The sequence below is a fragment of the Humulus lupulus genome, chromosome X (assembly GCF_963169125.1).
Source record: "Humulus lupulus chromosome X, drHumLupu1.1, whole genome shotgun sequence".
Classification (NCBI taxonomy): Eukaryota; Viridiplantae; Streptophyta; class Magnoliopsida; order Rosales; family Cannabaceae; genus Humulus; species Humulus lupulus.
Genome location: NC_084802.1, coordinates 61,669,372 through 61,693,123, shown reverse-complemented (window position 1 = coordinate 61,693,123; position 23,752 = coordinate 61,669,372).

The window sequence follows — 23,752 nt, the reverse complement described above, 5'->3', positions numbered from 1 at the left end:
ATGCTCATTAACAGGGCCAAAGCCTCAATCATGTCTATATTTGACCATAGGACTAAGCCCTAATCACACATTCACATACTGGGTGCAGTTTTCTTACCTTCGATCCGAATGCAAGTTATTAGCGATGCCCTTTGATTACGATTCCTGATATGAGCCCTTAGCGTTGACCTAGTCACAACCATATTAAGGAATTCCATCAACAACGAATGATTAAAGGCTTTCATACCGAGTCCTAGCCTTTGAGACGTCGTATTCCACCCAACACAGGAGTAGAATTGATCCCGAGCCCAAAAGGTTAAGTCCCCAAACCCAAAAATACTCAAGGCCAAAAATATCCTTAAGGGTCGCGGCCCTATGCTCCCATGCCGCGGCCCGCCTTTGCTCAGAGGCGCAGCCTTCCCAGCCATTCGACACGCGTCGCGACCCAACCCTTATGGCGGCACGACGCGCCCTTGCCACAAAGCCCAACTTGGCTCTTGTTTTCTCCATAGGGCCGCCACACACCAAGAATAGAGTCGTGGCCCAGCCCTTCGAACCCAGAATTTATGGGTTTTTTCCTTAGCCGAACCCAACTAGAAACAATCTAATTATACCCCATTCTTCCAATTAAATCCCCAAAACCAATATAACTTCTTTCCAGCAACCAAACCCAACTAATTACTAGATTAAAACTCATCAATAATCTCAAAACTCATCCTCCCAACTATCAAGCATGCAAAACACCATAGCTCTCAATAAACCAATAGAACTAACATAAGAAATTCAAATTAAAACCCTTATCTCCCCTAAATGATTCAAGCTTTAATCTCCTCCCAACTAATCCCTAGCTTCAAGCCTCACTTCAAGCCAACTTCCTTTCAGATTGACTCAAGCCACCCAAAGCTCCGAAAGTTGGGGAGTAAAACGAGAGAGAGAAAGAGTGATGCCGCTGAGAGTTTTTCTTTTGGTTTCCTAAGCCCTCTCAAAGGTTCCCAGCCAACCAAGTCACATATGTGGCCAGAATTGACCAAACTGCCCCTTTTCCCTTAGCCTCTTCTTCACATACTCCCAAGGGCAATTTTTTCCTTTGTCTCATACCTCGCTACTCACAATATACATCCTACAATTCCCATTACTTCAAATATTCTCACATGATTACCAATAATTTCCCATTACCCGCTAAACCCCGATAATGTACTAATCACTAAAAATACCCCTGAGCTCACCCCGAGCCAGGTATTAAACCCCGTTGTGACTTTTCCGCTAATTACTCACCAGAATCGCCTTGCGTCGAGTAACCCAAATATATCCACATAATAATGTGGTCTCAATCACATAAGCACATATTTGCATTTATACCATGAATGGGTCAAATTACTAAAATACTCTTCTTATAAAAAACGGGTCCACATACACATGTTTAACATTTCTAACATGCAAGCATAATTATATTATAATATAATTGACATAATAACATGCTCACACTATATTAACACATAATTAGCACAATTATTGCCTCCCGGCCCCCTAATCCGAGCACTAAGCCATATTAGGGAATTTTGGGTGTTACAACTATCCCCTCCTTATAGGAATTTTGTCCTAGAAATTTTACCTGAACAGCTCGGGATACTGGTCCCGCATGGTTGATTCCAACTCCCAGGTCGCCTCCTTGACCTTGTTGTTCCTCCATAATACCTTCACCAAAGGTATAACTTTATTCCTCAGGACCTTGTCCTTCTTGTCTAATATCTGGACTGGCTGCTCCTCAAAGTATAAATCTGTTTGCAACTCCAGATCTTCGTAACTCAATACGTGAGTCTCATCAGACACATACTTCCGTAGCATCGAAATATGAAACACGTTGTGCACGACCAACAACGCTGGTGGTAATGCCAACCTATAGGCCACCTGACCAATCCTTTCTAGGATCTCAAATGGTCCTACAAACCTAGGGCTCAGTTTGCCCTTCTTGTCAAATCTTCTCATCCCCTTGAGTGGCAAGACTCTAAGGAAGACATAGTATGCCACCTGGAACTCCACGTTCCAACGCTTCAGATTCGCATAACCTCTCTGTCTACTCTGCGATGCGAGCATCCGAGCTCTGATCTTTTCAATAGCTTCATTGGTCCTCTGAACTGCCTCAGGACCCAAGTATCTGTGGTCACCCAACTCATCCCACTGAATAGGTGATTTGCACTTTGTACCATACAACATCTCATAAGGAGCCACTCCTAGGGTCGCTTGATAGCTGTTGTTGTAGGAAAACTCTATCAGGGGTAAATATTTACTCCAAGACCCCTCAAAATCCAATACACATGCTCTCAACATGTCCTCTAGTATCTGGATAGTTCTCTCAGACTGACCATCGGTCTGAGGATGATACATTGTACTAAACTCCAGTTGCGTGCCCATTGCCTTTTGTTAGCTTCCCCATAACTTGGAAGTAAAAGTGGGGTCTCGATCTGACACAATCAACCTCGTTGCTCCATGAAGACGTACTGTCTCTTTTACATAGAGATCTACATACTGGTCAATGGTATAAGTCATCTTCATTGGTAGAAAGTGAGCTGATTTGGTATATCTGTCTATAATCACCCATTCTGAATCATGCTGACCCACTGTCTTAGGCAAGCCCACCACAAAGTCCATTGCGATGTCTTCCCATTTCCACTCTGGAATGTCTAAGAGTTGTAATAATCCTGCAGGTCTCTGATGTTCAGCTTTGATCTGCTGACACGTTAGACACTTGGCTACATACTCAATTACATCGCCCTTCATCCCTGGCCACCAATACAAAGTTCTTAGAGCCTGGTACATCTTCATGGTGTCGGGATGCAACGAATACAGAGTGGTATGAGATTCATCCAGAATCTCTCGTCTAATGGCAACATCCATCGGAACACAAATCTGACCCTTACACCTTAGTAAACCCATATCTGATATAGTATAGTCCCTAGCTTCTCCAGCTAGAACATCCTCTCTATTCTTCACCAACTGTGGCTCTTGTAACTGACTCTCCTTTATCCTTTCTTGGAGAGTAGACTGCAGGGTAATGTTGGCTAACTGGCCCACTACTAACTCAATCCATCCCCTAGTCATATCCTCTGCTAACTCCTTGGATATCTGCCTCACACGATACAGCTGCCCTGGACCTCTCCCACTTAGGGCATCAGCCACCACGTTGGTTTTCCCTGGATGATAAAAAATATCGCAGTCATAATCTTTCACCAGTTCCAACCAATGCCTCTGTCTCATATTCAAATCCTTCTGTTTAAAGAAGTACTTGAGGCTCTTGTGGTCTGTATATATCTCGTACTTCTTTCCATAAAGGTAATGCCTCCATACCTTCAATGCAAAACCACCGCTGCCAACTCCAGATCATGGGTTGGGTATCAATGCTCATAATCCTTCAACTGACGTGACACATAAGCAATCACCTTCTCTGCCTGCATAAGGACACAGCCTAACCCCTGTCTCAAAGCATCATAGTAAACCATAAACTTCCCCTGATCTATTGGAAGACTCAGGACTGGGGCGGTAATCAGACGCCACTTGAACTCCTGAAAGTTGTTCTCGCATCTGTCTGACCACGTGAACTTCTGATTCTTACGTGTCAATTCTGTCAATGGGGACGATGTTCTTGAGAATCCTTCCACAATAACCTGCCAATCCAAGGAAGCTTCTAATCTCGGAGGCATTCCATGGCCTTGGAAAATTCCTAACAGCCTCAATCTTAGCTGGGTCTACCTTGATCCTATCTCTACTAACAATATGAGCCAAGAATGTCACCTGTGGTAACCAAAACTCACACTTTTTAAACTTCGCAAAAAACTTGTGCTATCTCAATCTCTGCAAGACCAACCTGAGGTGCTGCTCATGCTCCTCTTCAGACTGTGAATAAATCAAAATGTCATCGATGAAAATGATCACAAATCGATCTAGATAGTCCTTGAACACTCTATTCATTAAGTCCATGAAAGTTTTTGGGGCATTAATCAAACCAAACGACATAACGAGGAACTCATAGTGTCCATATCTGGTACGAAAAGTTGTCTTGGGTATGTCTTCGTCCTTAATTCTTAACTGGTGATAACCAGATCGAAGATCTATCTTTGAAAATACCATTTTACCTTGCAGTTGCTCAAATAAGTCATCTATTCTTGGTAGAGGATACTTGTTCTTGATAGTCAACTTATTTAGCTCTCTATAGTCTAAGCACATCCTTAGAGAACCGTCCTTCTTCTTCACAAACAACACTGGCGCACCCCATGGCGAGACACTGAGTCTGATAAAACACAGATCCAACAACTCCTGCAATTGTACTTTGAGTTCCCTCAACTCCGATGGGGCCATTCTGTAAGGTTCCTTAGACACTAGCGCTATCCCAGGTGCCAGCTCAATAACAAACTCGATCTCCCTATGTGGCGGCAGCCCTGGTAAATCTTCGGGAACACATCTAGGAACTCACAGACCAACCTAGTCTCTGATGGTCCCACTGGCATGACCTGAGTGGTATCCACCACATTGGCTAGGAATACCATGCAGCCTCCATGTAGTAGGTCTCTAGCCCTTAATACTGAAATCATAGGTACTCAGGGTCCATGCACAGCGCCAACGAATACGAAAGGTTCCTCACCCTCAGGTTCAAAGGTAACCATCTTCTTCTTACAATCAATGGTTGCCCCATACCTATTTAACCAATCCATTCCTAAAATCATGTCAAAATCGGACATAGCTAACTCTATCATATCAACTGATAACTCTCTACCATCCACCATCACTGGCAAAGAGCTAACCCATCTCCTGGAAACCACCAATTCCCCAATGGGTAGCAACGTCCTAAATCCCACAGCATAAAACTCACAGGGCCTACATAGTCTATCAATCATCCTACTAGAAACATAAGATTGTGTAGCACCAGAATCAATTAGCACATAATAAGATATGCCAGCACTAGAAAGCTGACCTGTAACCACTGAGGGCCTAGCCTCAGCCTCAGCTTGTGTCAATGCAAATACTCAAGTTGGAGTCGAGTTGTCTGTCTTCTTAGGTTCTTCTTTCTTCAGTCTTGGGCAATCTTTCTTGAGATGCCCCACAAGTCCACATACAAAGCAGGCCTTTGCCCGACACTCACCCAGATGACGCCTCCTACATCTGGCACATTCCGGATATGTCTTCCAATTCTCATTGCCGCCCTGGCGGCCAACTTGTACACCATGTGGCCTCCTATCGGTTCTAGGTGCCGAACTAGTATCCGGGGTCTTCCTTTTATGATCGCTGGGGTCTCCGCTCGTACCTGATCTTGTGAAGGGAGGTCCTGTCCTCCTCATATCCCTCCTGGTCGCATTCTCGCGCCAGATCTTATTCTCAACACCCTCTACAATAAGGGCTCTCTCTACTACCTGAGCATATGTCGTTACACCAGGTACTGTAGCAATTCTGACATCCTGGGCTGTCATAGGCTGTAGCCCTTGAAGGAATCTTTCCTTCCTTGTCCCATCGGTGGGCACCAAGTCTACAACGAACTTGGCTAATCTGTTGAACTTCAGGGCATACTCGGTCACCGACATATTCCCTTGTAGAAGTTTACTGAATTCCTCGGCCATTGCAGCTTTAACGGCCTCATTGTAATACTTTTCATTGAAGAGGGTTCTGAACTCTTCCCAACTCATTGTTGTTACATTTCTAGTCTGGGACACCACCTCCCACCAGATTCGGGCATCCTCCCAAAACATGTACGTGGCACAGGGCACTCTTTCATTGCCCACAAATCTCATGAACTCCAAAATGGATGTAATCATAGCCATCCACTGTTCTGCCTTAAGTGGATTTGCGCTACCCTCGAAAACCAGAGGGTGTTGCTTCCTGAACCATTCATATACCAACTCTCAATGGTTCTCTGATTCTGTCTGCTGTTGTACTGCCAGTACTGGAACAGCAGATGGGACCTCTGATGCAACATTCCCAGCCGGAACCTGCTGTTGCCTCAACTGGTGAATTTCTTCATCCTATCTTTATAGTCTAGCTTGCAAGTCTGCAAGCATCTGTTGCCAGTTTTCAGGGGCTAGCAGAGGGTTCTGACCCTGACTACCACTTTCAACCAGATTCTCAACGCCGGCTGGCTCATTAGATTTCCCTAGAAGCATACTTCCAAGTCTATCTGCAATCAATGACTCAGCTTATCAGGCAGTAATAACAATATTTCACATCAACCCACGGTTCAAAACTGATCGAATAAGCATCCACATGTACTGACAATGCTAATAAGCACCCCAATAATTCACACATAACAATCATGCTTATAAGCAGAGGAATTCATGAAAACTCTTAATCAAGATGCTAATAAGCACATTCTTGGCATGCATACACATATCCTAATGTTATTAAACAACTCCAACACTCAAAGGCAACCAGATTACTAATAAGCATTTTCCAGCATGCATAACCATTTAACAATGCTAATAAACATTTTCCTTTAACATGTAATGGTGCTGATAAGCATCCTTTATTAAATTCACAAATACAGTAGCGCTAATAAGCGTTTCTGACATTCATCAATGACAATGACACTAATAAGAAATCCTACAGCATTTACAATGTCTATCGTGCAAATAAACACATTCTCAACCTACATAGAGCAGTCAAGGGCTAGGCCCTATCAGAATAACTCATGCTTCTTACTTAAACTAGCAGGTAAAGCACATATAATTCATTTATGCAAATATACACATAATCATATTAATAGTTACCCAACCCTGATTCGAGCTTGTCTTTAGCAGTGAATGTACATGCCCAGTCCAACATTAGGAACCCTTAAACCTTGGCAGCTCTGATACCAAGTTGTAACGCCCTGCTAATTAGGGTCTGTTACCAAGTGTGTTTAAAACCAGTGATGGACTTTCTAAACAAGTCATTTGGACTAAACATGTGCAAAAGGTTTAGGTATTTAAAATTTTGGTCAAGTCATAACCATTTCATTAAACCCAAAATATATTTTTTACATGGGATCCCAAAACGTTAGTTTAAAAACTGGTTACAACATTCAAATTACATACTAAGCCGACCTAGGCGGCAAAAGGTGGGTTCAACCCTAACTTCCTTACGATTCTCGGCCATGGTGGTCGAGCGGACTCCATATGTACATATCACTGCTATCGCCCTCCGACTCATGGCTGGTCGAGCTTCTTTTTACCCTTACCTGTACCACAAAGCACCCGTGAGCCAAAAGACTCTGCAAGAAAACATATTAAACAATTCACAGAATAATATATCTGCCAAACAATAATAATTGAATCTGATGCATGCATTATACAAATTAGCAACCATAAAGTCGCACAAGTGCGTGTCGCACTTCCTTTTAATTTTTTGGCATCCAAGCCAGTCAAGTGCGTGCTGCACTCCCCGGGTGGCCTAGCCATGGTGGCCCGCACTCTACGTACATAATGCCAAACTTAGCTTATAAGCCGAGTCCTACTGATTCTCGACTCATGAGTCGAGTCTCATAAGCCTTCGACTTATAAGTCCAAGCTTTAGGTCCCTCGGCTTATAAGATGAGTCTCTCAAAGTCCAATATGCCCTCGACTAATAAGTTGATCCCCAATTAACATCCTAATAATCCTTTGGTTTATAAATCGAGCTTTCTAGTCACAACAGACAATCACATATTTCATTTAACATACGTACCTACAGATACAATGCATTATAATACATTCAAACAATAGTCATAGGCATAATTATAAATATGTGCATTCCAGTGTACTTAACCAGATATTCACAAACATAATTATAATCATGCTCATTAACAGGGCCAAAGCCTCAATCATGTCTATATTTGACCTTAGGACTAAGTCCTAATCACACATTCACATACTGGGTGCAGTTTTCTTACCTTCGATCCGAATGCAAGTTACTAGCGATGCCCTTTGAATACGATTCTTGATCTGAGTCCTTAGCGTTGACCTAATCACAACCATAATAAGGAATTCCATGAACAACAAATGATTAAAGGCTTTCAGACTGAGTCCTAGCCTTCGGGACGTCGTATTCCACCCAAAACAGGAGTAGAATCGATCCTGAGCCCAAAAGGTTAAGTCCCCAAACCCAAAACATACTCAAGACCAAAAATCCCCTTAAGGGTCGCAACCCTATGCTCCCATGCCGCGGCCTGCCTCTGCTCAGAGGCGTAGCCTCCCCAACCATTTGACACGCGCCGCGCCGCGCCCTTGCCACAGAGCCTAACTTGGCTCTTCTTTGCTCCATAGGGTCGCGGCACACCAAGAACAGAGTCGCGACCCAGCCCTTCGAACCCAAAATTTCTGGGTTTTTTCCTTAGCTGAACCCAACTAGAAACAATCTAATTATACCCCAATCTTCCACTTAAATCCCCAAAACCAATATAACTTCTTTCCAGCAACCAAACCCAACTAATTACCAGATTAAAACCCATCAATAATCTCAAAACTCATCCTCCCAACTATCAAGCATGCAAAACACCATAGCTCTCAATAAACCAATATAACTAACATAAGAAATTCAAATTAAAACCCATACCTCCCCTGAATGATTCAAGTTGCATTTTTTAAAATTCTATTGGGTTGCATTTGACATATGACTTGGGTTGCATTTTTTAAATTGTTTTGGGTTGCCATATGTTTCTTTGTTGCATGAGGTTGCATTGGTATACATTTAAGGTTAAAGTGGGATGTATCCTTTTTTTAGATGTTCCCTTTGTTGCAATGTTGCAATGTGTTCAACCTTTTATGCAACCTCATCAACCTCTATTGCAACTAGTTTTGAAACATGTGCAACTTTTGTTGCAACATCTACAAAATTGCATGGGGTTGCATTGGAATGAATTTGAAATTGGATGGCAGTTGCATTGGAAAAATAATTGTTTAAAGTTATTTTAGGTTGCATTAGATTACATTTGTGATTGTAGCGGGTTTCTTTAAGTTGCATTGGGTTTGCATTTTAAGTTTCATTGGACTTGCGATAGAGGTTGCACTGGGTTGAATTTTAAATTTCATTTGATTTGTTTTATTTTGCATTGGGTTACATTTGAAGTTGCATTGGGTTGCATTGGAGTAGTTTGGGTGTGCATTGGTTGCATTGGGCGTGTATATAAGGTTACAGACGGTTGCATTGGGTGTGTATGTAAAGTTGCATTTGAAATTGCATGTGGGTTGCTTTAGGTTGCATTAAGAATTGCATTGGGTTGCATTCAATTGCATAGAGGCAACTTAGGCTTTCCATGTGTTGCTTTAGGTTGCATGGGGTTGCATTCGGTTGCTTAGAGGTAACTCAGGCTTTCTATGTGCTGCTTTAGGTTGCATTCATTTACATATAAATAACTCGCATTGGGAGTTGCAGTGGGTTGCATTTGGTTGCATTAAGGTAACTTGGGCTAGCCATGTGTTGTTTTAGGTTACATGGGGTTGCAGTGGGCTTCTATTTGAGGTTGCATAAGGATGAAATTTCCAAATTAGTTTTAAAGTTGCCCGAGGTTGCATGAATTTTAATTAAGCTTTCATTTGAGTTTGCATTAAGTTGATTTAGTTATAGAAGAATAGAAATAGTAAATGAGTTTTTTTTTTTTTAAATGGCCATGTTTGGCATTTAGTTGCTATGCACATGTATTTAAGGTTGTAGAAGGTTGCATTTGAAATTGCATGTAGGTTGCTTTAGGCTACACTATCTCACAGTAGGAATTGCATTGAGTTGCATATGGTTGCATTGAGGTAACTTGGGCTTGCCATATGTTGTTTTAGGTTGCAATGGGCTGATATTTGAGGTTGTCTTTTATGCAACATCTTCAACCTCTTTTGAAACCTCTTCAACATCTTTGACAACATGAAGTTTAACCATTGTTGCATTTTGGTTATTTTAGGTTGCATTTGAAATTTCATTGGAGTGGTATAGGGTTATATATGTTGCCACGTTTTTCTATAGGTTGCAAAACATTGCATTGGATTACATTTTAGGTAGAGTGAGATGGATTACAATGGATTTCATGAGTTGCATATGAATGAAATTAAAGCTTAGTGTTTATGCTACCATGGGGTTGCAGTAGACTTTTATTTGAGGTTGCGGTGGAGATTTTTTTAAGTTGCTATATTTTGCATTTGGTTTCATGGGGTTGTTTTATAATTTGCAAATAATGAGGTTGATGCAGTTGTAGTGGGTTGTTGTGTTACATTTGAAGTTGCACTCCATGGTTGGATGGAGTTGTAGTAGGTTGCATGGGCTTGAAGTTGAGATTGCAGTGGGTTCCTTTGAAATGCTTTAAGCTGCATTGGGCTTCCTAAAATGTTAAGCTTGATATATGTTACATTGGGTGTGTATTTAAGGTTGCAGAGGGTTGCATTTAAGTTGTTTTAGGATGCATAAAGTTGCATTTTGAATTGCATGGTGTTGCATTGGAGTATCTTGGGCCTTCCATGTGTTGCTTAAGGTTGCATACGGTTGTAATAGGTTGCATTCGAGGTTGCAATGGGTTGCATGGGCTTGTGTTTGAGGTTGCACTTGGTTCCTTTGGATGTTTTAGATAGCATTTTTTATTGGTTAGGTTACTTAGGATATTGACTTGGGTTCTTTACTATATTAATAAAAAATATATATGTACTTCATTTGTTGTTTATTTGGTTAATTTGGTTGCATGAAATGGATAGCGTTGCAACTATAATCCAACACAGTAGCCAATGGGATGAAAATAGAAGAAACTATATCAACTTTGAAGTCTATGTACTACTCATTTCAAATAGTTACACCTACAACAACTTGGTTGGAATAATATGCGAACATATGAAGTTGCAACCAGAATAAACAGTTTTGAAAATCAAGTATCAAGTTAGAGAAGGATACCCTACTTTCAAAAATTTTGATGATTCACAACTGATGTTCTACATGGACTTGAAGAAAAAGGAAACATATTTAATAAAATATTCATTGTGCCTCACAATTGAGATCAACTCAATTAGGCAATCGTTCTTCTCAACTAGGAGTACAACAACATAATCAGTTATATAATGAAGTTGCACAAGCAGAAGGAGAGGCATCAAAATTAGATGATGAACCAATTGTTGATTGTGGTGCCAAAGAGGTTGTAGACTTTATTGATTATGCAAACTTGGTCTCCAATCATATTATAGAAATTCTAGACAAAATAAATGGTGAAGACAAAGTGATTGACTTTGATGAAGATTTAGTGATCAACAACAAGCACCATCAAGAGATCTCTTTGTCTCAAATCTACAAATTTTTGAATTTGATCAATTTGGTTGACTAGGTTGCTAAAAGATAGGTTGTTTAAGATGTTTGTTTGCTGGGTTGCTTAAGATATTTGATCAATTTGCAAATAAGAATTTTAAAGTTGCTTTATTGGGTTGCATATGAGGTTGTAGTTGGTTGCATGAGTTGCATTGTGTTGCATTTAGTTTTATTGGGCATGCATTTAATGTTGAAGTGAGTTGCATTGTCGTGATCCATTTTTTTGTTTTATTTATTTATTTAATTGTTATGTTGTAGTTTAATTGTTGATTTTTGGAAAATATTTGAATTATTGTTTTGAATGAATGAGGATTTATTGGGAAATGTTTGTTTAATTATTAGTGTTACATTTTATTAGGTGTGAAAAATTATGTGATTGGAATATGTTACATTTTTTTTATTTAAATGTGTGTGTGTGGATATTTATTTTATTTTATTTTTTTAAATTAAGAAATTAAAAAGGGAAAAGAATGTTAGTTGTCATCTTTTGGGATAAGATGACAAGGCTTATCTATTGGATTATGTTCACATTTGGATAGGGTTTAAGTGAGGTGTAAAGAGAGAAAATGGTGGAATTAGGCTTATTTGGTGGGATAAGATTGGATCTTTCACACTTGGTGTAACGCCCTGGTTACCCCAGGACAATTACGGTGAACGTTGAACCGTGAATTTAACTCACTACCCGAGTTCTTTGGTTAAAAACATGATTCTAGGTGTTATTAATAGGGTAAGGTGGAAAACCAATCAAAAGGGGAGGATATATTTTATTTAAAACATAAAACTATTCATGGGCCCATCAAAACATTATACAAGTTACTTACAACTCAAAATGGTCATGACGGTTTGAAATTTACAACCCACCGACCTAAGTGGCAAAAATAGGGTAAACCCCCTAGTTCCTCTGAGAACTCCTTGGCCGTGGTGGTCAAGTAGCTGCATATGTACACAACACCACCTAAGCTCTCCACTCAAGGTTGGATGAGCTTTTCTTTCCCTTTACCTACACCACATAGCACCCATGAGCCAAGGCCCAGCAAGAAAATACAATATTGCATGAATATAATATCAACAATGATCATAATAATCATTCCGGACTCTCAGTCCAAAATAAAGGACTGACAATTGAAAAGTCACTAAGGTGGGTTCCATTCCCTTTATCCATGTGACGATAGGGTCACCTGGGCTTTACAAATAAGTGATCCTTCCACTAGCTTATCAAGATAGGTGTTCGATGAACTAGTCACCGATGTAACCTACCGCATGACCATAGAGTCATAACCATGGGATTCCGCTCCCTAGCCACGTGACAAGCAGTCACCTAGGCCTTAGGTCCTGGCTCTGAGTAACTAGTCCTAGACTAGTCAAGCGCTTATAATTTTCATCGACCTTAGGGTCGGTCCAGCATTAATGCTCCTAGAGTCATTCAATGCTGATATCGATTAGATCTAATCTTTTATCGGCCCTGCGTTCAGGACGCTTATGCCATTCCTGACTCTTAGGTCAGTAATACACAACCAATGTCGATTCTGAATAGTCAGTACCATACACAAGTAAACAGCCTCTGCTAGCATTTAATATGCAATCCATGTCCACATTTAAAAACCAATATGCCTCTATAACAATCACGCATGTCATATACTGTAGAGTCCAAGAACTTTACTTAGCTAAGTTAGATAGTAGTATTATAGTAATTATAGTATTATCTTTATGACTGTGGATTTTTGGTACAGACCGGGAATTATTTGGACACTCATAGTAGTACTTGTAGATTTTCTAAGTTTAACCTATAGTTTAAGAATATTAATTTTAACCTAAGGTTTGATTAATATGACTGATATTGAGGATAATATTTATTATACTATAAGGTTTAGATAAGAACCAATGGGATTTTAGCACATGTTATGTATGGGTTATTAATGATTAAGTATTTTGAGGATTTAATTTAATAAGGGTAAAATTTGAATGCTTTAAGGTCAGTCAGCAGCTTTGAATACGTTCGAGGGCTTAGTCAAGGCTGTTTACTCAATTTGAATTAAGCTAAAAATGTGTGATTTTGTGTTTAAATAATCAGCGTATGTCGATATATCGCAGCTATAGGGGGCGATATATCGCAGCACGTAGATACGGAAAACACGAAACGATGCACGTTTGCCTCGGGCATAATGGTCCAGGCGATATATCGCCTATAGGGGGCGATATATCGCCTCCTTCAGCATATTTTGAATATTTTTGAAATCATTTTCCATTCAACCCTTCAACCTCTTGATAAGTCCAGCATCTTTTTGAACGAGTTTTCAGCCTCTGCTGAACGATAATTCAAATTATTTTCACTTAAAAAGCCATTATTTTTATTCAAATTAAATTAAGATCCTTTCATTCCTAAACTCTATAAATAGGACCTAGTACCCAGCCATTATTCATCTTTTGCTCTAAGTTCAGAGGCTGCAAGTTGCTAGGTGAGTATGAGAGTGTAAACACTGGGTTGGGAATCATAAGCTTGGTCATCATAAGCTTATCAAACACTTGGGGAAGTAAGGTTTTATAGTATTTCGGTTCGAGGTTTAGATTGGTCTTACAAGTCTTCAAGGTATTTCCACACCTTAGTTCATTGGTATTATTTTCTTTAAGTTCTCATAATCTTCTACCAGCCTTCTAACCTTAATCTTTATTTTGGTTAGGAAATCTAAGAACTTACACATAAGTTTTTGGTAAGAATTTTCTCAATGGTTTAGTCCTTCCATTCCTTTCATTTCTCTTCTTCACTATACTCACTCTTTTTCAAATGGTTCTTAGGAGTGTTCCAAAGTCCCAACTCTGTCCTCTTATCCCGGTATTTTGGTAAGGAAAATAGGATAGAATTCATATGTTATATGTTTTATATGTTATCTTATGTTTTTTTTTATGTTATGTGTTATGTTATGTATGTATGCAGGCTTGGGCATATGACCCATATGACTAACAAGCCCCAAATAGATTATGGGCATATGACCTGCTTAGCTAGTAGGACCCCACTAATCTAATGGGCATATGACTTGTTTAGTCTATGGGACCCCAAGTAATAATGGCCATTATAGTATGTGTATGATATAAGTGTTATGTTATGTTTTTATGTTTCTTATGAAATTTATGTATATGAACTATGTGGTAGATTTTCCTTGCTGGGCATTAGGCTCATTCCTTTTTGTTTATATGTGCAGGGAAATAGCTATAGTGGCGGGTAAGATTCGTGGATGCTTGGGGAATGTGTATCGGTGATGAATGGATTCAAGGAGTCGAGAGTTCGATTTCGAGGATGTAGTCTTTTATTTATGGTTTATGTGTATTTTCCGCACCTATTTATGTAATCTCTTTTCATTTCAATTAAGATATGTTTTCTTTTTAAAACAATGGGATCCCATATCCTGCTTTGAGTTTATGTAAGTTTAAACATTGGCTTTTACAAGTATTTAATAAAGTATGATCTTTTTCACTTGTAAGTTCTATTAAAGATTAGGGTCTATGTATAGTTTTCGTTAATGGTCCAAAGTCTAGAGTTTTTGGATCATTACATATACACAGGAAGTCGTATTCTTACCTCTGGTTCGAGCGAGAAATAGAACAAGAATGACCCCTGAGAACGATCGACCTTTTGATTCCTTAACGGTTACCTAATCATAACCAATTATAATCCCATTAATGAAAATCAACAATAAAAGGGTCTTGACCTAAAACCCACTCTCGGGACCTCGAAACGTACCCACACGGTGAGTAGATTCGATCCTGGGCCTTAAGAATTGAAACCCCAAGCCAAAAACCCTTAAAAACACTCAAAACAGGTTTCTGAAAGAACAGAGTAGCGCTACAACGCTACTCACTAGTGCCCCAATGCTATTCTCAGAACTAAAAACTGCCCATCACAACCCCGGGTAGTGCTGTAGCACCCCCTAGTGGGCGCTGTAGCACTACACCCAGCCATATCAACCCCTGAATCTTCTTCCTTCGACTCCTTCAATTCCAAATCGATTCCAATGCTTCCAAACCCCATTTTTGGTGCCAAATGAACCCAAAAACCATCCCCACAAGCCCTAAGCATCACAACCCCAAGAACCCTAGCCAAAGACTCCCAACAAAACCGATCATCCAACCTAGAAATCTCCACTGAAAACCAAAGCTAAAACAGAGCAAACCAGGAATTTTAATGGCTAGAAACTTACCTTAAGTTCAAATTATGATGCTCTTCAATGGTGGAACACACTCCCAAGCTCTCAAGACTTATTTCCCAAGCTTGATTCCTCAAATTAGGCTCAAAAATCCAAAGAGAAAATAGATACGAAAGAAGGTTTAAAAATGCTCTATTTTTCCCTTCCTTCTACAGCCTTCAATGGGTTAATACTATCCTAGGGGTGAAAAGACCAAAATACCCCTAGGTCAAATAAAGATTTCTAAAGGCTCCCAAGGGAAAAATTGACATTTTCCACCTATTTCGTTAATCATAATTAACGCTCTCTAATTCTCTCTATTCTCAAAATACTCAAACATCAAGAATTCATAACCCATTACCCTTTAATTCCTAGCAACACTCTAATCATTAAAATCACCCCGAGACTCACCCCGAGCCCCGAGCTTAATCCCGTTATGAATAAACTGCTAATCAATATTCAAAGATCGTCTCATGCCGAATAGCTCGAACAAATCCACATTATAACGTGGTCTCAACAATAGGTCACCGACATGCATACAAATATACAATTACGTCCTCAACGAGCCAAATTACCAAAACACCCCTGAAATGAAATGTGGACCCACATGCATGCATTTAACATCATATTATAATATAATTAACATAAACATTCATATAATCATTTAATGGCTTAATTAAACAATTATGGCCCTCCCGGCCTACTAATCCAGCCACTAAACCGCATTAGGAATTTCGGGGCATTACACTTGGTTTCTTTCCTTAGGTTTAGGTCACTAGGGTATTATAATTAGAAGAACATAGGAGCTTTGGAAAACCCTTTGGTGGCTGCGGAATTGTTGAGAGAAAGAGGGAGAGGAGAACACGAAAAAAAGAAAGAAAGAGAGAAAGAAGGAGAAGAAAAAGGGGTTTCAGAAAATCTCTAGGTATGTGTTCTTATCTTGATTTTTGATCCTCTAAGATTAGGTTTCTCCTTCTCAATTCTAATAAGTTTGCTCATCTTTTCTTTTGGTGGTGTATTTTGAAATCCCTAGGAGCCTAAAGATTGATTTGTTTTGTGTTCTTGAACACTACCAAGGAGGTAATGGGATTCTCTACCCTTTTCTTGATTTGATATTGATTTAATTCTTGTTTATGGTCATGGATTATTATTTAATGTTTTGAGAAAATATGTCTATGTTTGATCATATGGTTTTGATAAATATGTGTATGGTGTGATCTCTTGATTAGAAGCATGATTAGGTTTTAATTAAATTTTGGAAAAAAAAAACAAAAGTGTTTGTAGGGTGCATATTCAATCTAGCCATATTATTTGATTCATGTTAGTTCTCTATAATTTTTAATAAGCATGATTTTTGCTTAGGGAGTGTGGTGTAAAATTGAAGCATGAGAAAGTTGATGTTATATTGTTATTGTGATTATGGTTCTAATTATTGGTAGTTGTTTGGATAGCTTGCCTATATGCATTTTGATTAATTCTTCATGATTCTATTTTGCTAACATTCATAGAAACATGCTAAGGGTGATTGTCTTTGTATTTTGAAATGATGATTATTATTTTTAAGCCTATAAATTTCGGCCAAGACTTGAGTGCATGATCTAATGATATTATTTTTCTTGTTTTTTTCATGTTGCTATTATGAATACATATGTTGTTTTGGTATTTTGGTAAAATGACATATAGTGTTTCGGCCTATGGTATTTTAAAAGGGTTATGAGTTGTGTTTTGTTTCTTTATTTTTATTTTAAATCATTGAGTAACAAGCATGTTGATAATTGTAGCATTTTCATGTTAGTATACTAAGAGTATTTCAGTCATGAGTGTTTGTCGTAGTTAGGGTTGTGTAATGATTTTGATTGTTAGTTTTGCATTTTCAAATGTGATATTGAGGTGTTCAAAGTGTAGAAACATGTTAGGGCAAATCGTTAAATTGTTAAAAGATTAATAAGCATTGTATAGGCACTTTTATGATTTTATGAGCTTGCTGATTTTTTTTTTTTTTTGAATAAAATGTTGTTTGGCAAGTATGATTGAAAGAGAGTAATTTTATGCTATGATTTCATGATATATGCTACAGAAGAAAATAAAAGTTTCATATATTTTGTTCTTTCATTTCATTAAGAAAACCTATGATTTTATGTGAACTTATATACTTAAAAGATAAAAGTAAATAAATGAATGACATGCTGAATTTTATTTTTTAGATTTATGAGATTAGCAAGCATGTGTATCTAAGGGTGTTTTTTTGTACCATGATGGTATTGTATTTATAACTATGAATTTTAAACAAATTTTGAATAATTGTGAATTCCATGATTTTATGTGATTAGGTCTTCTAGAAAGAGAATTAAAAATAATTATATATTTTTTTATTTTTAGAAAAGTGTTATTTCTTATTTTGTGGTTGAATTCAAAACCATGTTAGAACTTGATTAATTATTTTGGTAATATTATTTCTAAAAATAAATTACGAATATTAAGCAAGTTGGTATATATGTTTGGATTAAAGTATGGTATCCTTTGCCTATTGTTGATTTAGGCCATGATTAGTTTGTGAGTTTTGGTTTTAAGTTTTGGGATTAAGTCTTGATGCATGATTTCCTATGGTTTTAAGATGTCAACATGGTAGCAAGCATGCCAGGAAAATTATTAAGTAATTCGTTAAGTGTTAATAATGCTTGTTGAATTTTTGTTAAGAAATAAGTGTATGATATCATAAACTTTGGCATAGTTTTCAAGAATGATCTCACGTATGCATGTTCATGCAAATGTATTTTTACTCGTAATTATATGTTAATTGAGTAAGTCTAAGGTCCTTGCCTGATGACCTTTTAAGGTTAATGTGTGTATCGACATTGTTTTTCATGATGTTATGTGTGACATTCAAACATGATTTTGTGTATGAGTTATACTAGAATCTAGAAAGTGATGCAACTTGTTATGAGATAGATGTCGTGTGTGCATGGCCCATGCACACGTGGAATATGTTTAGACGCATTCATGTATGTTTTACATGATATTAAGACAAGTGTTTTGACTATTATTCTAGGCTTGTTGTGAAGTATTCCAACTCTTATTTTGCTTAGACCTGAGGTAAGGAAGTTAGCTAGATTTCTATATTATCTCTGAATGGATTTTTAGTTATGATGATATGTATAGAGCTAGACTTGTATGTATTCAGAATGAACTCAAGTTATGATGATATGTATGGATTTGTTTGTGTTTGCTTAACCTAGTGCTGCAGCATTATAAAAGGCAGACGTGCCTAACATTCTAGCCAAAAGGGTGCTAGGGAAATTCATGGCCAAAATGGTGTCAGGTGAATTATGGTCAAAAGGGTGTCATGGAAGTGACCAAAAGGGAGTCACACGTGATCATTGGACAATAGGGGTGCCATGATCTTATGTTGTATGCTTATGACCTTATGTTGTATGTTTATGCTCATGATGCAAATGATACTATGGTTATGATTACGATCTTATGATGTACGATTGTGCTTATGCCGCAAATAGTCTCATGTTTATGATTATGACTTATGATGATAATGATTGCTAGAAGAAAAGTGTGTTAAGAATGTATGAGATATGTCGCTTATGCTTATATGTCTTGTTTGTACTTCCTTACTGGGCTTTTATCTCACCCGTTTTACTTTTCCCCCTTACAGGTAGAAAATAAACAGACTTGTTTGGCACGCATGGTGAACTGAGTCAATTTTTCATAAGTATGTATGTATGTTGCGAGGAGCCAATGACAAGAAAATGATCCGGAACGCCGTAGGGCCTTAGAGTCTTTCTTATGTTAATTTATCCGTGAGATGTATTTTTTAGTTATTTTTAAGATTGCATTAAACTCTCTTTTATTTTGAACATTGGATCCAAACTCCTGGTCCCATTCTCGGGTCAGATTTTGTTCTCTGCGCCCTCTGCAGTAAGGGCTTTCTCTACCACCTGGGCAAATGTCGTCACCCCAGGCACGGTGGTAATTCAAACGTCTCGGGCTATCATAGGTTGTAGCCCCTGAAGGAACCTTTCCTTCCTTGTCCCATTAGTGGGCACAAAGTATGCAGCAAACTTGGCCAGTCTGTCAAACCTCAGTGCATACTCTGTTACTAACATATTTTCCTGTAGCAACTTACTGAATTCCTCTGTCTTTGCACCCCTAACTGCATCATTGTAGTACCTTTCATTAAATACAGCATTGAACTCTTCCCAATCCATGATTTTCACGTTCCTGGTCTGGGATATCACTTCCCACCAAATTCGGCCATCCTACCGAAACATATATGTGGATATGTGGCACAGGTCAATCTCTCATTACCCTCTACCCTCATGAAATCCAGGATAGTGGTAACCATGCTCATCCATTGCTCGGCCTTTACCGGATTTGTACTGCCCTTAAAACCTAGAGGGTGTTGTTTCCTGAATCCTTCATGAAGAGGTTCCCATCTGTTCCCAGCTTCTGGCGGCTGTAGTACTATAGATACCAACGCAGGTGGCACCTCTGGCTGAACGTTCCCTGGTGGAACCTGTTGTTGTCTAAGTAGGCAGATCTCTTCTTCCTGCCTTTGTAATCTAGCTTCCATATTAGCAAGAACTTGCTGCCAGTTCTCTAGAGCTAGCGGAGGGGCCTGGCCCCGATTATCATTCTCAACCTGTATTTCTTGGCCGACTATTGGATCTGACTATCTTGGAAGCATACTTCCAAGCTTATCTCTCTGCAAAATCAATTTGGCCTCTTAGGTAGTAATAACAATATCTCTTGCTGCCCTGCGATCCAAGAACGAACAAACAAATATTCACACTCAACAGTCATGCTAATAAGCATGTCGATTCATATTCATACTCAAACACGGTGCTAATAAGCACTTCCTGGCATTTATAAGCAGATAACAATGCTAGTAAGCATTTTTCTGGCATTTATAAGCATGTAGCGATAAGCACATCTTTAGCATACACACAACAGTCAAGGGCCAGACCCTATCAGAATATCTCATGCTCCCTAATAAGGCAGGAAAATAAGGCACGTATATCCTATTCAAGCAGTTAAACACATAACCACATAAATAGTCACTAAACCCTGAGTCGAGCTTGTCTTTAGTGGCGAGTGTACATGCCCAGCTAGTCTTCAGGAACCCTTAAACCTTGGTAGCTCTAATACCAAGATGTAACGCCTTGGATAGTCAATACCATTACACTGTGTACTTTAAATAGTGCTAGACTCGCTAATCGAGTCATTTGGCGATAAACGTGTAACTAAAGGTAATTAACAGATTGGGATTAAAAATTTCAGTAAAAGGAATATTTACTTTCGTTAAAAAGTTTAAGTTTGTAAATGGGATCCCAAAATAAACATTTAAAAAGTCATTTACAACTCAAAAGGATGGTTACAACACAAGGTGGCTTAAGTGGAAAAATTAGGGTTTAACCCTAGTTCCTCTGTGAATCCCCAGCCGTAGTGGTCGAGCAAGCTGCATATGTACACGCCGCCACCGAACCTCTCTAATTCATGGCTGGCCTAGCTTCCCTTTTCATTTACCTGCACTGCATAGTACATGTGAACCAAGGCTCAACAAGAAAAATTAAACATGATCATAAGCAGTTAATAACATATTACATAATCATAAATAGCATGTCTAGCAGAAATAACCCTACTCGTTCATGCATTCAATCCAGATAAGTGACTATAGAGTCACATCAGGGCCTGTTGCCCTAGATAAGGGACTATAGAGTCCCCCCGGGGCCCGTTGCCCTATTTTTCTGTAATACTAGTCTTAGGGCTGGCCAAGCGTACATGTCGCTTTATTTTCTAAGTGACCATAGGGTCAGTTAAGCGTATACCACACTTCTGGATAGGCCTAACCATATTGGTCTGCGCTCAGCACGGTATTTCCGCCTTTGACTTATAAGTCAATCCTTTCAGCCTACGCTCATCGTGTTATTGTCGCCCTTGACTTATAGTCAGGCCTTTCAATCAGATAAAACATACAAGTACAATTCATTTAACAATTATCCAGATACAGAGCATTCAAGCATGCTTAATCAAACAATCACAGGCATAATCATAATCATAATCATGCTCATTCACAGGGGCCAAAGCCCTAATCATAACCCAGGGCGCAATTTTCTTACCTCTGGTCCAAGCACCGGATAAAAAAAAATGACCCTCGAGCACGATCCCCTTTCGAGCCCTAGCAGTACCCTAGTCACAACTATAATAGAGGATATCCATCAATATTGAGTAAATAAATGCTTCCAGACCAAGTCATAGCCTTCGGGACCTCGAATTCTACTAAATCGATTAGTAGAATCCTTCCCGAGCCCTTAGGTTTGAGTCCCCGCAACTCAAAATCTTAGTTGGCTATTCTTCCCCATTAGTGTCGTGACTCACCCCTGAAAGCTCGCAGTGCGCCCCAAGGCAGAGAGCCCTGACCTTGTTTTCAATGGACACGCGCCGTGTCGCAGCCCACCGGGCGCCACAGCGCTATGGCGGTTCAGAAGAACCCCAACGCCCTTGAGTTCATACGGGTCGCGGCGCTCCAAGAACAGCATTGCGGCGCAACCCCGCGATCCCAGAATTCTAGATATTTCCTCTGAACCAATATCCCTAAAATCAGTCCTCCAACCTCAACCAAACCCAGAATTGAGTCTTAAACTCAACACAACACATTATAAGGAGCATATTACCATTAAAACCAAGCCAAAACCTCACCACAGCTCAAAATTCAAACCTTGAGTTTAAAACTCAAGAACATTAAACCAAACTAAAATCTCACCAGAAAAATAAGTATAATTTCTTACCTCAGCTGAGCAATTCGACCCTAAGCTGCACCTTACTCCAATTCCTAGCTCTAAGCCTCCAATTTCAGGTAATATCTTCCAAAATCAAGAAAACTTCACCATGTAAGAAAGGGAGAAGGGAGGAAAGGAGAGAGAGAAATGGAGTTGTGTTTAGTGTAATCTAGTCTCCTTTTGATAGCTTCTAAGTGACTAAATAAAACCATGGGCAATAAATGACCAAAATACCCCTTGCCCAACCTTAGCACTTTAATGCCCTCAAGAGAAAAATTGTATTTTTTTCCACCATTTCTCACTAATCTTCAATTACACCTCATAATTTCCCAATTGTTGGGCACAGTGCCCTTAAAGTAATGAAATTAGTTCATTATTTATGAAATTTATAAAAGAAATATTTATATATATAATTAATGTTTATTATTGAATAATATTTTGATAAATATCATAAAATTCCTAATTCATTAATGTAGCTATAATAGTGTATTGGTACGAGAGGATTAAGATTATAGATAATGAATTAAATAGTCCGTAGTATATATTAAAGTTATGAAATCTTTAATTAAACACTTATAGTACGGTCCACTAATATCATGAATACATGTGATCTAGATCCGGATCATTGGTGTAGTAGGACATCTTAGTGGATGTGCTTTATACAATTAGACTGTATAGGACCAGACCAGATAGGTATTTAACTCTTTATTAAAATACCGTTTACCCCAAAGAGTTATAATCACATCACTCAATGATCATATGCAAATCGATCTAAATCTTGAAGTTGTAATGAACTATTGATTATGTTATTTGGGTCTTTTGATTCACTCGTTAGATTCAGTTAGAATGATCAAGCTAAAAACTTTTGTTTTGAGGGCTCATTAACGTAGATGGTTGGGGACATGATTTATAGATATGGAATCCAAGCCTTCTTCATAAGAAGATTGAATAATGATTCCCTTAAGTGTTAATTCTAGAACTGAACAGTTTGAGGCCTCTAATTTATAAAAGGTTTATAAATTAATTGGTCGCTAGTGAATTAATGGTACTTAAGAATAAAGAGGTAATTAGAGAGGTAAAACAACAATTTCACCTAGCTATTATTATGAAATAATTATTGGAAGATTGAATTGCATGAAGTGATTAAATCAAAATGGACACTTAATAAAGTACTCAGTAAATATAAGTTTATAATTACAAGAGTGCAGTCTCATATTTTCAATGGAATAATATTGGGATTAATAAATAAGATTATTATATTAAATAGCTTTAATTAATAATCTAAATTTATTGGACTTTGGAATTATAAGACCATAGGTCCCCGGATCGGCTCTATAAACATTGTACATGGTAAGAGCATCAATAGAACAAGTATGGATATATTTGTCAAGAAAATTAGTTTCTGGCAAATACGTAATTATAAGATAATTATGGAAAATATTTATTATTTAATTAATTGTAATTTTTGTAATTATTAATTAATTAAATAAAATAGTTAGTTTTGAATTAATTATGTCATCTTATTTTGAGAAATTAATTTAA